Genomic DNA, 15984 nt, shown 5'->3' on the forward strand with positions numbered 1-15984 from the left:
TGCATATAATTAATTAGCATGCTACACAAAACAGAGTATACAAGACTTTATTTTTCTACCCTCTATGCAGCCAAATAGGTATTCCTTGGAACACTAAGAGCCACAACCACTAGACCATGAAAGCCAACAAGTATAAAACATTTGTGACAAAAAGTACTTGCTGAACAAGTTATTGGCCAAATGTTTAGGAAGCTGCTGTATCATATGCAAGTCCCTTAAAACATATATTTATTCCATATATTTTCCTATAGTGCCTTCAAGACTATATAGGCTTCTCAAGGCAGCTTACATTAACACAGACCTGTGTAAAATGTTACCAGTCTTACAGCATTGTCTTTATCCCAAGCTTTAAAAGGTGGGCTAAGTTACCATTTATTTTACAACTTACAAACTCTTCAACACATGCAATTCACAAGCTTTAGTTCAGCCTTTCCAAATGCATGCAGACAGTTTTGCCCCTCAATACTACCACCAACATGGTTCACTAGAAGCCTCCAATATCCAAAATTCATGAAAGCCCTCCCCCCAAAAATCATATACTCAGGTCCAAAGAGCATTATGCTAAGGTAGAATTTACTTATAATAATCCAAATCTGCAATTTCAAGCAGGTGTCTTGCCTAGCTCTAACCTGGTACCAGAAAAGGAGTCCTCAGAGGATGAAGCAGTTACCACAGAGGTCAAGGACTTTGAGGAGCAAGCAGGGAACCCATGCTGAGGATCCCCTTCAAGAGCCCTCCAGGGAGAGGTCTGGTGAAGTACCCTTGGAGCTGTCAGAGGAGCAGGTAAAGTCACCCTGTCCCCAAGTTATTGAGAACACCAATTCTAAAAGGTCAATGCCAAAGAGCAACAACATAGCAGGCATATATGGATCCAGAGTAGTTGCACAGCTCATGAGTAAGAGATCACCTGATGAGTAAGGAATCTGAAACATTTTCACTACTAGGAGCTGGGTCAAGGGATGGCCTAGGCCAGAGTATAAGGTATCCTTCTTGAGATTTCAATTGCTGGAAACCATACCAGATTCTGGCTCCTGGTGCTAGGGCCTCCTCCTCCTCCTTGCTGTGCTGTATCTTAACTGAACTTCCTAGGTCATATTGACTAACCTCTGTTGCCTGACCTTGTCTGCGGATCACATTTTGGACCTAGAATGTTTATCTGTGCTTTATTTTTGTTTATTTGGACTGTGTTGCACCTGTAAACCTGCCGCAGCTGGAGAGTATTTTTCTAAGAGGGTTATATATCTGAAAACTGAGAACTTAGCTCTAGAGGGCACCTACTAGAGTTTGATAGTAGCAAGATTGAAGGGGACAGTGCTGCTCAAGTGTCTGTCCAAGCAGCACAAGTAATATACTGTGAGGAAGTCACACCTCTTTAATGAGGTACCAACTTGCTCATAACACAATCCAGAAATAGAACTGTAACTGGATCATCACCGAAGATGAGGTGCACTGTATCACGTGTTACTTAAATGTCCTGGGACAAATTCTAGGGCAGAACCTCTATAGACATCTGAACATATTCTCAACTCTTGTTGCGATGCTGTTTATATTTCTGTTTCTTTTAAAATGGAAACTGCAAATCAGGTTATTAAAGTGTATGTGCAGAACTGGGCCAAAACTAACAAAATGAATTTCAACAGGGACAGGCAGGAAGAACCAGCTGCACAAATATAAGATGGAGGACAGCTGGCTTGCCAGTAATAAGTGTGAAAAGGATCTAAGGGTCTTAGTAGACTACAAGCTTAACATGAGTGTGATAGTGTGATGCAGCAGCAGCAGCAAAAAAAAAAAGCTAACGCTATTCTAGGTTGTATTAACAGAAGCATAGTGTTCAAATCAGGGAAGTCCCAGTCCCAGTCTATTTGGCTTTGGTCAGACCACACCTGGAGTACTACGTCCAGTTCTGGGCACCACAATCTAAGAAGAATATTGACATGCTAGAATGTGTGCAAAGGAGGGAGACCAAGATGATAAAGGTCTAGAAACCAAGCCTTATGAGGAGCAGCTGAGGAAATTTGGTATGCTTAGCCTAGTGAAGAGGAGACTGAGAGAAGATATGAAAGCCAACTTCAAATATCTTAAGAGCTGTCACATGGAGAATGGAGCAAGCTTATTTTCTCCTGCTCCGGAGGCTAGGACTTAAACCAATGAATTCAAGTTACAAGGAAGGAGATTCCAAATAAACATCAAGAAGCCCTTTCTGACAGTAAGAGCTGTTTGGCAGTGGAACAGACTCCCATGAGAGGTGGTGGACTCTCCTTTCTTGGAAGTTTTTAAACAGAGGTTGGATGGCCATCTGTCATGTATGATCTACTTCAGAATCTTGCATTGCAGGGGTTTGGACGAGATGAGCCTCATCGAGTCCCTTCCAAATCTAAATTCTACCATTTGATGATTTTATTATTCTAAGAACAAATGCACAGATATATCCACTTCAATTTTACTAAAATAAGTAAACCGCTGCAGAGGCAACAGTAGTAACTAGTCTCAGTTATTTTCTAAGCAGCTAAGGATATTTGAATAAAGAAGCAACATTGCCGCATAGCATCAACCCAGAAGTGTTTTCTGACATTTGGAGTGAATTTTCTTGGAGTGAATTTCAGAAACAGCAGGAAGAAGGCTTCAGGCAAAACCTTATCTCAACTTTTCTCTATTAATACCCACAAAGTCAGTATCATCTGCATATGTTGTATCTGGCAGGCATTCTATGCCCTGTTGCACATAGTTAAAAGTAAGCCAAAGTGCCAATTCTCAATTTTACTCAGTAGGAATGCAAGCGGAATGTATGTGCCCTGTCTTTCTTTCCATCTCCAGCAGTTTCCAGGACTGAGCTTTGAAGTTGCTCTAACAGATATGGCATCTCCAGTATGGAAGTAAGCATTCAAAACAGCATTTTCCCATACATGCCCATTGTTATTAAGAATAGAAAACAAACAAATTTTTTCGGATTTTAGGACTGGTAAGAAATTACTCTATTTACATGAAAGGTCTCTTTTAAACATTCATCAAATGCAAACTATGAATGTTAAGATCATGACCCTACTTTTAATTACACCCATAAGGTAAGAGTTACATTCCTTCTGAAGCCAACTAACTGCCAGCAAGTCCCAAATGGCTGCTCAGTTGCAATTTCCAGCCACTTCTTCACATTAGGCCAGCGGTGAAGAATCTCTAAGCCAGCACACTTCTGTCCAGAACCTTTTGGCCAAGCCACACCCAACTGCCCTTCAACCGATGCCATGCATGATGTCAAATGTGGGGCTGGTAAAGACATGGCCAGGCCAAATGGGTTTTTGCAAGCACCCCTGAAGCCCCTTGCACAGTACTTTTCAAGCCCTGACAATCAGCTGCTCACAGGGTTTGTAAAACAGGGTGCCATTGCCTACACAGTTTGACTTCCAAGCATGTAGGCAAAATTGGGTGGGCAGTCCTGAGGGGAAGGAGCGTCCGTGTATGTAGAAGATAAAGATCAGGCCTGCTGGCCAGGTCCAGTTCCCCATCCTGACTCTAGGCCTCCATATGCACTCCACACCATGTTCCTTGCTGGCCCCAATCTACAATGTCCTCCAGTACTGTTGCCTGGCTGGAATATAACCACAGGGGCAGATTTTAGTAATATGGCACCCTGAGTGAGGACAACATTTGGCACGTGCACACATCGCCTATATATTTCTTATTTTCATAATAATTCATTTTATTTTTATTTTTATTTTGCAAGGCGTGAGAAAATGTTGCAGAAATCTCTGGCTTTTGTGGGGGTGGGATGTAGCCCATTGTACACATCACTCATCACTGGCACTTGGTCCCCATAAGGTTGCTCACTAAGAAATGCAGCATTTGGTCCAAAAAATGGACCCCCAGCCTATGCTAATAAAAACAGTAACCTCAAGAATTGATGCTTTTGAATTATGGTGCTGGAGGAGACTCTTGAGAGTCCCATGGACTGCAAGAAGATCAAACCTATCCATTCTGAAGGAAATCAGCCCTGAGTGCTCACTGGAAGGACAGATCCTGAAGCTGAGGCTCCAATACTTTGGCCACCTCATGAGAAGAGAAGAATCCTTGGAAAAGACCCTGATGTTGGGAAAGATTGAGGGCACTAGGAGAAGGGGACGACAGAGGACAAGATGGTTGGACAGTGTTCTCGAAGCTACGAACATGAGTTTGACCAAACTGCGGGAGACAGTGGAAGACAGGAGTGCCTGGCGTGCTATGGTCCATGGGGTCACGAAGAGTCGGACACGACTAAACGACTAAACAACAACAACAACCTCAAGAATTGCATCAACAACAGCAAAACATCAGCCGTATATGGGTGACGATAACTCATCACGATTAAACAAATGCCTGGGGGAAAGTGTATGGTCTTAATCTGTCGTAACCCTGCTAGATTTTTTAATGCACAATATATTACAACAAACTAGGTTAACATGAGAAATGTGGTAAATGCAACTAAGAATACACCGCCCTTCAATTCAATAATGCCCAAGGCATTTTGAAATAAATACCAGTATATAATACACTAGAAAATACCAAACTACTGAATAATCAGAGTAAAAGCAAGAGTAAAATCAGATGAGTGGACTCTTTATAAAATTCGTGAAAATAAAAAGGTCCCTTTCCACTAAAATGTATTAGGAAATATACATAATCTCATCCTTATAAGTGAAAATGAGCAAATTTAAAGATATATTGATTCTACAGGTACAGATAAAAAGATAGAAATACAATGGGGGGGAATCTATCACTAATCTTGAGTTATTTGAATAAAGGGTGGAATAAAATATATAATGTACATATCTGATCAAACAGTACTGGAACAGCCACCTGCCCAGCAATTGTCTAGGAGAATCTCAATTATCCACAAACAGGTTTAACAACTGAAATGCTTTAATTATGTCATTTTGTTGTTGTTGTTGTTCCCTAAAGTACAGACCATTTTGTCTGCTCCCTCTACCAAAGGAAACTAGCATTTTTCACAATAGAGTTTCAAAACTTATTCCACCCCTGTGTTAACAGAAAATGACATATGACAGGTGGTCAGCTTTTCATGCAACTGCTTGGAAGACCCTGCCCCCATTGTTAGAAACTCAGATATATAAGCTAGGTGCCAAATGTCTCCTTCAACCAGGGTTACAGTTGCCAAAACAAAATGCCTAGTTGCCATTTTGGGGGCAGACAGCTCAATAGTCATATTTTTCAATACAACTTTTTGGTTCCTGAAATTCATTCTGATTGTGCAGATAAAATATAACAGATAAAATTCTACAAGCTGTGTTTCCAGTGTCTGAAAACAGGCAAGATCCAAGGATCCCCAGACATGCACCCCTAGATGGTGGAGATGTCAGGTGTCATCCTGGCACCCGGGCATCTTCACTTAATTGCAAGTGGCTGATAACCAGGCGCAAAATGCGCCTAGCAAATTTCAAACGTTACCCAAAATGGTGATGACTTAAGCAGCCTGCTCAAGGGACCTGACCTTTCCAAAAGTTTCTTAACTGCAATAGAAAACAAAAAGCTCCTCACTCTAGACCAGGGTTTCTCACCTATGACCCTGCAGTTGTTGCTGGACTTCCAACTCCTAACCAACCCAGCCAGCACCACTGATGGTGAGGGATGCCGAGGGCTGAAGTCCAGCAACATCTGTGGAAACACAGGTTGGGCATTCGTGTTCTATACTTAGCAACTTCCAGAATTTAACACAAATGTAGACAGTCATTTTCTTCCTCAGAGCAACATGCAGAGATCAGTGGGAAGCAGGCCACATGCAGGTGGTTTAACCAGAATTGACAGTGAGAATGGCCATTCGCATGCACAACCATGTAAAACCATGTTCCCTCCAGCCTACCCAATAGCGATTCTGATGGGAGTACTGTGCAGCAACAGTCCATATATACAACCCTGTGTACAAGGATCATGAAACAGGTTATTAGTTTTTGTTTGGGAAACACAAACAGTGGAGAAAATTTAGAAGGATAGCCAGAGTTGCAAAATAGTTGAGAAACAGCAAAATATTTATCCTACAAGGCCAACAAGTATGTGCTTAGTCATTATGATCACATCCCAATATTAGCAGAAGAGAAATATAATCTCAATAGACAAATACTGCAGTTAAAGCAAAATTCTGAAGATTAGTGTCTGCACCTGAAAATAGCACAATACCCACATGAATTTTATTGCTTGTAAACACTGGTCCCAGTAACACACAAGTAATTTTCCCTTGTCAAGAACGAGCCATCCATTTTTGAAGCTGACTTGAGATATAATATCTAACAAATACTAAGCATTCATAGTTAAGAAAAAAAATGTACAATTACAGATTTACTTGGTCATAAAGCAATATGGTCCACCATTGAAGCATCCAGACAAATATCAAGACAGGTTCAAGAGATGTGGGAGATCCCCTACTTGATTTTTTATTTTATTTGCTGGATATCACAAAATATTCAACTAACAAGGTTATACCTTTGTAGGGGTAAGGCTTAAGCTACAGGCCTGTACTGTGCACCCCTGCCTTGAAGGACCACGTCTCCCAATATGAACTGACCCGGACCCTGCACTCATTATTTGAGGTCCTTCTTCATGTGCCTCTTCCACAAGAGGTTCAAAGTGTGGCAACACAAGAATTGGCCTTTTCTGTGTTGGCTCCCCATTTGTGAAATGGTCTCCCCAGGGACGCTTGCCTGATGCCTTCATTACATAGCTTTAGGTGCCAGGCAAAAATATTCCTCTTCTCCCAGGCCTTTGTTTAATTAGCCAATCTATGGCCTTTTAAACTGGGAGTTGGGGAGATTGTTTTGTTTATCATGTTATGTATTTTTGTGTTTTTATACTGTAAACCGCCCTGTGATCCAATTGCCAGGGATGGTTGGAGCCGTAGTCCAGTAACATCCAGAGGGTTATAAATTTCTTCAAGGAAAAGCAGTACAAATAAAGTTGTTGTAAACTGGCAAGAGAACACAATACAGTAGCTGCTTTTACAAATAGTGCTGCAAAGTTTTAAACATATATTGGAAAACACAGAAACTGCTTTCAGCAATAAATGCTATCTGTCTTATACTAAAGAGTTTATAGTTTTAAAAAGTTTTATTATAAGTAGATAATAATAATAATATTGTCCATATACTGTTTCAATGGTTGGTTTGCTGTACTTTTATTCCATCTTTCATTGTATTAACAGGTTGTATTAACATGCTGTTCAATAGGCTGCTCACTGCTTTGGGGGCTAGGAGGCCTAAAAAAACATTATATAAATAAATCATATCATTAAACCTAACAACAGCGAGGATATTCTTGCCATAAAGTTGTGATTTCATGCAAAGCTATGATTAGCCTGACATGGTAATAGCCACAAGAAAGAGATAAAACTAGGAATCGTCAACTGAGGAGGGAGGGAGGAGGGGTGACTAAGGGGTTCAGAGATTTGCTTCCACGTGACAGCTGACTGGTACACAAGCAACAAGGGTTTGTTAACAAGGGTAGGGTGAGCTGAAGATTTAAAAATCTAATCTAAAATTTGGCAAAGGATATAGAAGTCTGATGCATTTTGGAACGAAAGCTAGTAAGATTTTTGAGGTAGCCCAGTCTCCATATCTGGTGCTGCTTTTCATGGTCCCAGCACCAGTATTGCGAAGAGTCAAGTGAGATTTTGATAAAAACCACATATGGCACATATTCTGTATTAAATACTAATACTTGCAACTTTGGAGGTCTTTTAAAAAGTCAAAACTTCAAACTCTCAAAGTATTCAGATGTTCAATATACTGTACTAGATTTTTAAAACATGAGACCAGTCTAGTTTTGTTACCTCTTGGTACCTCCTAGTATCTACATAACATGTGAGATCTAGGGGAGTTCCTTTGTGGAACATAGCTTCACACACATTCATCCAATGCATATTTTAAGGCACTGGATGCACGATGAGCAACTCTGTTGGCCATATAAAATGGAACTTGACAAGAGCTCCAGGGGTTGAAAGATAACTGCCTCTCCACCTGTCTGGAGCATGTAATATTTAAGTCACAGCATTTCTTCTTGTAAGTACTTTCCCCGTCCTCAAACTGACATCAGATTGGCAGAAATAATCAGATGCTGCAAGGCTGACAGCTGACTGAAGTTGTACACCCTTGCACATCAGAAGCAAGAACACTACCCCAGGGCAAGCAAAGACTAGCAACAATGCCAGGCCAGCAACAGATTTACACAGCTGGATATCTACACAGATCACTCCACTCTCCAATTATTGCCTTACCTTTTGTTTTAGAGACAGTAAAATATTCAGTAAACTGAAGTAAACCAAATCATACTTATTGTGCATAAAGCACTTAGCAGCCACATTTGTTCCATAGGATGAAAAACAGCAAAATATGGTAAAACACTTTTTATGAGACCTAAAAGCCTAGCAATCAGCAACTGACAGCCTTGAGCCAAAACTAGTCCCAAATGCTAATACAGTGGTACCTCGGGTTGCAAACTTAATTCGTTCCGGAGGTCTGTTCTTAACCCGAAACTGTTCTTAACCTGAGGCACGCTTTCGCTAATGGGGCCTCCCACTGCTGCTGCGTCGCCGCTGCTCGATTTCCGTTCTCCTCCTGGGGCAAAGTTCTCAACCCGAGATACTACTTCTGGGTTAGCGGAGTTTGTAACCCAAAGTGTTTTTAACCTGAGGTACCACTTATTGAGGAAGAAGGGGGATGGAGGAAGCAGCTGTTGTAACAGAGCTTGCTGGCAGGATCTTAAGAGGAAAGGCTGGTGCCTTCTTCAAGTTTCCTTCCAGCCAAACTAGCTGATGACTAAGGAATGAGTTGTTTGAAATATTGCTGCCTTTCTAGTTACATACTGTTCTGAGCAGATCTAATTGTTCACATAACAGAGCAGCTTAAATTAGGATGTCACAATAATTCAGCCAGGAATGCATAACAATGCAAGCACCTGTTCAATGTTAAAGAATGAGCTCAACTGAGGTGGGTACAGTAGGGCCTCCTTGACTGGCCATGCACTGGCTCACAATTCACGCCTCCTTGATCTATTAAGGCATCTTCATTTCCTCAAGGACTCAAAGTTAGGGGGAAGAGGATGAGCAGGCAGAAAAGGCCTCCCTAAAGTCTGGAAGTAGCTGGAAATGTTATAGCTGCAAATGTGCTTCAGTTCCTGCAAAGCACCCATCTGGATTGTGTTCCAACCCACAAGCCTTAGGAAGAAGAAGAAGAAAATTATACTCCTCATGTCACTTGCATTTGGCTGTTTCAATTTCCCTCCCCCCACTGCTACTGTATAGTGCCCTGCTCCCCAATATGAGCCTATTTTGACTTTCTTAAGGCTTAAGATAGTGAGGAGATAGCAGGAAAGGAAGCTGCACTCTCTCCCTATCCCAGTTAGTCTTTCTTTTCATCCCAGATGGTGTTGGAGTAAATTGACAAAGCTCACAAAACCATAAGGATTTTGTGAACATGCCTAGCCACCAAAAACTTCTCTCAATGTTTTCTGAATACTCTTAGGCTATACTCACCAAATCCCAACGGGATTGTGAGACAATCACAGTAGTGCTTGGCCATCCTGAGATTAAATTACTTTACAATAATTAAACCAGGCATGTGGAACTTGCAGCCCTCCATATGCTATTTAAACTCCAATCCCATCTGTGCCAAACAGGTATGAATACAGCTGTAGTCCAACATCTGGAAGGCCACAGGTTCCAAATACCTGAAATAAACCTTTCAAAAATGCATACCAACTAATTGCTCAGAATACAGAAGCCTTCAGAGCCAAAACTTCCAGACAGAAAATGTGCAGCAAATGAAGATTTAATGACCTCAGAATTAGGCACTTCTTTCTTAGTTTTGCTCTGATGTCAGAGAGGTCTTGCAGAGCTGGCCACAGTTAAGGTATAACAAAACAACTGTGTAATATCTATATTACATTTGCTTTCAAACTTAAGCTGCAAAAGACCTGCATGCTCTTGTTAGTTTGGTTGCTCTGAAGCACAGTGCACTAGGCACCTCTCCTACAAGTAGCCAAATAATTGCCCAGCCAGTCTTTCCCACAGGAAAGCATTGTGGGGCATTTGCTAGTTCTAAGCTATGGCAAGACATAGTGGGTAATGAACTCTCAGTTTTCCTCCCAACCTTGGAGCTGGGAGGAGACAGGTATTGATGTCCAAACATTGGGAGGATGAGGCTCCCCCTCCAACCTCTACAGCTTCCAACTTGGAAAGAAAACCGATTACTTGTTATGCTCACACAAGGGCGGTAGGATACTCTCCGTGACTTTATGCTGATTAGTAACACATTTAATATACAGATAATTAAACCTTCATAAAACATATGGCATTACTCAGAATAGGAGAACTCTGAAATACTTCAAATAGTACATTTGAAAGGAAGAGAAGTTGGGCTATGGGAGTTCTTGGTGGACAGCACCCACCAGAGTTCAGGAAAGCATTGTAAATTCAAAAGTAGATCTGCCAGAATCAGCTAATGAGTCAGATAACATTTCTTCTCAGTGAAAGGCTGCAGGCTCTCCAAGCAGTTTACTCCCTCTGCCTTGCAGCTTACTAACTGTACTTCTCCTGCTCATGCCAGAGCAACGGTTCAGAGGAGAAGGCAAACAGGCACATAAAACACACAAGACCCAGATTATGTAGGCAAATGGCCCACCAAATACAGTTCTGCTATCTGAAAGATGTATCATGGTCTGCCAAATAGATTCATAGCTAATGAAGGAGCAGCGTTATATGGCCGGTAATTTCATGTTAAAATGCTTTAGATTGTGAATGGGAATAGATAGACTTGTTGTTATACTCTCTTTGAGGAAGAGTTTATTTTTGTGAAAGGTATGCACAGATTTAAGAATAACATGTTGCCATTTTCGGGAATGCTGGATTATTCTTTCCTGCTGTATGCTAGCGCTGTTGTCTCTTTTTTGCTCTACATGAACTGAGTGAGATAATGTCCCAGCATGAACGAACAAACACTAAAGAGCTCCCATGACAACTTGGATTTGGAAATGTCTCAAGAAAGGCAGAAAATGACCAGTCCATAGCAAAGCTGTGCTGAGCACCTTATTCAAGCCTTCTGCATATCTTCCCCCCAAATACTTATTTAGGATCCAAAAACCACAAAAGCCTATTGCTCTACTCCTTTTGGTGCAGCCAACTGACCAATTTCAATATTCCACATTTAAGACTTATAATTCCCAGGTACCTCACTCTCTATAAGTCCACTGTCCCAACTGATAGGCTCATAGGTTCACACCCAACTCATAATAAATTCTGAAATATCATCAGCTTTCCTGTGAATCTCCTTCCGTTCCCCTCACCAAGCTGCCTCCACAGTACTACGTCAATTCTGGCAAACTGGACATCAAAGCAGCCCAATAAGTGGCAAGGCAATCGCATTCATAACCATTCTGATAACTGCTTCATACAAAACAGCTACCCATATGGAATATGGTTCAGGTTCTGTGGGAAGTTTTGACTTTTTGGAAGTAATGTAAGTTTTACCACTACCAGAACTTTCATCTGTCTATATTCTATAGTGCTGTACTCTATAGCATAGCTGTCAAGTTCTCCCTTTTTTGAAGGGAAATTCCCTTATGCTGAATAGGCTTCCTCGCGAGAAAAGGGAAAACCTGACAGCTATGCTCTATAGTGCTTTGGAAAGTGTAAGACAATAGGTTCCTGCCCAATGAGTTTACAGTGTATAATTCAACACAGAAGAAAACACAGGTAAAAAGGAGGAAAATGGAAGTAAGAGTAAACAGAGGAGAAAACATGTTTATTCCAGTTCCAGATACTATCCAATTCTACTACAGTTTTCCACTAATTAGCCAGATTTATTTTATGGTACCTATTTAATCTTACTCAGATTTTTATAATCTCCGAGATTAAAAATAAATAAATCTGTGGGTCATATAAAACCAGAACAAATCACCCTAATCTTAAGTGCTCCAAGAGGTCAACACGAACACTAAACACTAATATATATGCTTAATATTGATAAGCAATACTTATCAATAGGAACCATATATTCACCATTCTTCCTGAAACCATAACTTATATTGAGAAATTACTATTTCAGTAGTGCAATGAAATTTGTGAAGTTGTATTCTAAAACATTCCATAGAACTTTGATAAAAATAAATAAAATCTTGCCCTATTATCAGTAACTGTTAGCAAGCCTGTGACTTCTCTACTCTTTTGCATAGCTGCCAAGTTATCCCTTTTTTTCAGGGATTTTCCATTATGCTGAATAGGCTTCCTCGCGAGAAAAGGGAAAACTTGGCAGCTATGCTCTTTTGTAACATGTTAAAATAGGGAGGGGGGCAGAGAGAGAGAGAGAGAGAGAGAGAGAGAGAGAGAGAGAGAGAGAGAGAGAGACCAGCACCTTGTGTGAGAAAGAAGCTAATTTTGAAGGTAGTGTAAGTTCCTGTTATCCTCCAATTCTAAAACACTTAAGCCTAGGAGTAGGTAATGTTCAGTCCAGGAAATTAATATAAGTCAGTATTGCTTAGGCCTCAATCCTAACCCTTCAGTACGAGTAAACCCCTTTAACTTCACTGGGATTAACTTTTGGGTACGGTAGAACTGTGCTGTTAGTCTCTTAAACCCAAAATATTGGCTAACATTTTAAAATTAGAAACTAATTGTTCAATGCTAGCATGGTTTCAGTTGCTCTTCATTTCCAATTTTCCAACCTTGATGTGGTTAGTAGCACACCGATCAAAAATGGGAAAAGAGTCTGCATGTTTGCAGAATTAAGACTACAGTTATTTGTATACACATGAATGCAATAGATTTAAGGGGATTTTGTATATTTGCCTTGAGGCCAAGCTCTCTCTCCCTTCCTCCCTCTCTCCCCCCCCCCCCACACCTACCCCTCAGCAGCTTACACTTGTCAAAGTTTCAATGAACATTAATTGCAAAAGTAGTCCCCAGCGTGGCCTGAAACCAAACACACTGCAGTTCTGATAAATTGGAAGTGGCATATTAAGAAGCATTTTATAATAGATCACTGAGTCTGACACTACTGGGGTCAGCATCCAAATTCAGTTATACCCCCCCCACAAAGGTGAGTCTGCAGCACCCACTCTCATTTCTTTTGATTGAGTTTAGCTGTGTTTAAGAGAAAGAGAAAGAAAGATTAAGAAAAGTGAGGTGACAAAAACAGAGTAACAAGTAGGTGAGGGCGATGAAGAGAAAAAGAAGGGTTGTACTTAGGAAAAATAATGCAAAGTGGTACCATGTTAGAAGCTGGAGTAAAGTCATATTCTGGCTCTGGAAAGATTTAACCCTCAAGTTACCACACCCTATTGCAGCGTTTCTCAACCGCTGTTACACGGCACACTAGTGTGCCGCAAGACGCTGGCTGGTGTGCCGCGACGTGCGGCGACGAGAAGGGCGATTTGCATTGTCACGTGCCTGGCGGCCGCCAATATACAGCGCTAACCCGCCGGAAAGCAATATTTCTCCTCCTCTTTCCCAAAGCTCAGTGCAAACGAGCCTGGCGGCCACCAATATACAACAATGACCTGCCGGAAAGCAATATTTGGCAAGTGTTTCTTACAGTCATAATTATAATATAGGGTGGCACAGAGTTAAATTTTTTAACTTTTTTAATGGTGGTGTGCCTCGTGATTTTTTTCACGGAACAAGTGTGCCGTAGCCCCAAAAAGGTTGAGAAACACTGCCCTATTGTATTTAAGCCTAAATACATGTAACTGAAATAACTGCCCATTATTCCTGTGAGCATCCCTGCTTCCACTCCCCTGCTTCTGCTGTTGTGACTTTTAGACTACAAGCTCCTTGGGGCAGAAAGCAGCTTTCTTGTATCCTCTAAAGCCCCCCCCCCCCAATGTTGCTGAACTACAATGACCGTAGCCAGCATGGCCAATGGTCAGAAATAATGCAAGCTGTAACAACTGTAGGACCAGAGGTAATCCGCCATAAAGCACCATGCACAACAATGGTGCACTTCAAGGAGTGGTAGTTTATGAAGACTACTGCGGTAGATGATGAAAGTCACATGCATTACTTCTCCACAGGTAGACAATATTTGTGCAATTTAGTTAAGATAGCTGTTATGGTGCATTTGTAGATTGAAGGCTCTCTTCGTATAGCATTCTTTGCAAAAACTAACAAGCATGCCCTCTGTATAACGAAATACACTCCAAAGCGTCCAGCAGCCTTTTAGTCTTTTGAACAGCAGCAGCGGTTTTAGGATTAATCGGAGGCGGCAGGGGGAAACTTTGAAAAGAAAAGCACAGCCTTTCACTTCCCGGCTTCCTTACAAAATTGCGGGGGGAAGGAGAGAAACACTCATACTGTGAGCAATAACACTGGTCCTCCTGTCTCTTCAGTGGGTCGGAAATAACGGATTAAATCTTAATGCGTGAAGTAAGAAACTTCAAAAAATATATATAAAGAAAACATAGAAGACCGCGTACGGGAAGGATAGAGAAAAGGGACAGCTGAGTGTGTGCAAGCGATAAACCCCTACGAAGAAGAAAAAGAGGGGGGTTGTTGTCTGCTGAAGAGATCTTTAACTCCCTCGCCAGCCGCTACCAAAAAAGGATTATTATTTCCCAAGGGAAACCGCTTTTCTTTGCCCGATGATGCAGCAGACGCTCTCTCCTCCTGGTCCAGACACAATATCTTTAAAAGCATCTCCCGAAACAACCATAACCACCAGACAGGACAGGAGGAGGAAATGGAGCAGCAACATGGGCAAATAAATACTGTAAACACGCCTTGAATCTCCGAGGAAGCTGTTTGGCGGCCCCCCGAGCGGGTCGCCCCTCTTTTCGCCCAGCCCCGATCCTGACGTGCCCATTGACGGCGGCAGCGCCCAAGTTGGCTCCAGCCAACCACCTCCGGGCGGGCACCGTCCAAGGAAGGCACCGCGGGGCGGGAAAGCGGCGGGGAGAGGAAGGGGGAAAAGTTGCTCAACAGCAAAACAAGAAGAAGAAGCTGCAGCTACAGCAGCAGCCGAGATCCCACCCTCTCTGCCGGGGAAAAGCAGGCGAGGAAAAGCACACGCAGCAGCGCGCACGCCGCCGCTGCCGAAAGCGGAGGGAAGGCGGGCAGAGGCAGGTGCCCAGCTGGGACCCCCACACACTCGGCGGGAGTCCAGGAGGGAAGAGGGAAAACGAAGTCGGCGGAGTTGCTGGCAGGCGTAAAGCGCGGGGAGACCCCTCACTGAGGAGGAATGTGCCCCGACGGGGGCGGCAGGAGCGCCCGCCCGTCCGCCCTGGCCAGGCGACGGAAACAACTTGCCTTCCTCCTCCTCCTCCCCTCAGCGACTCCGACGGCGAGGGAGATCGAAGCCCCCTTTTTTTCTGTGCTACTCACCCGCGCTCCGAAGGCCGCTCGCCTCAAGTGTTGTCCGGCGACCACGGCTGGGGCTCTTTTTTCCCCCCCTCACCGACTCGCCCAAACGGCCGCGGCTGCCTTGCTGACGCCGAGAGGAGCGAGAGGAGCCTCGGCCCGCCCCCCGTCCCTCCCCCGGAGCCCGCCAGGCCCGCCCTCGTGCCCTCCCACAGCCCGCGCGCGAAGCTCCGCCTCTCGAAGGGAAAAAAAAACACCCCAAAAGCGAGGCGGCCCAGCCGCCGCGAGCGGAGGAAGCTTTTGTTTTGCTCGGGCGCGCCAGGCTTGGAAGCCTGACAGGAAAAAAGCCCCCGTGGGCGGCAGAAAGGCGGCGAGCTCCGAAGAGGCCTTTCCCCCGCTCCCTTTCCCCTCCTTTTATTTTATTTTTTTGCGGTGGAGGGAGATTAATGCACACAGTAGAGCAAAGGCTGCGGCGTCGGAGTGCCCTGAGTGTCCCTGCTCTTCCCAAGGATAAGGATGAGGGGGAAGAAGACCGGCCTTTGTTGTTATTAAGAAGGAACTGCTCCGTATAGCCTAGGGCCTCTTTTCAAAGGTGACGACAAACCCGCCGCCACCCCCCTCCCCATGACAGAATTCCCTACATAGAAAGCGAGGGTGTATAC

At 43.1% G+C, this 15984-nt stretch overlaps 1 protein-coding gene across 7 annotated transcripts in view; it reads right to left on the reverse strand.

Annotated features, from left to right (window-relative positions):
- Nucleotides 1–15480, reverse strand: part of PAM (peptidylglycine alpha-amidating monooxygenase) — a 131289-nt gene extending 115809 nt beyond the window's left edge. For 4 of the 7 annotated variants that reach the window (XM_035100121.2, XM_035100120.2, XM_035100122.2 and 1 more), the window contains exon 1: nucleotides 15347–15480. The gene's annotated coding sequence lies outside the window, so the exon portion shown is untranslated. The remainder of the gene's footprint in view (nucleotides 1–15346) is intronic. The other 3 variants (XM_060280172.1, XM_060280173.1, XM_035100124.2) reach the window with 1 other exon arrangement.
- Nucleotides 15481–15984: the final 504 nt, after the last annotated feature.

Source organism: Zootoca vivipara, chromosome 11, assembly GCF_963506605.1.
Source record: "Zootoca vivipara chromosome 11, rZooViv1.1, whole genome shotgun sequence".
NCBI classification, from domain to species: Eukaryota; Metazoa; Chordata; class Lepidosauria; order Squamata; family Lacertidae; genus Zootoca; species Zootoca vivipara.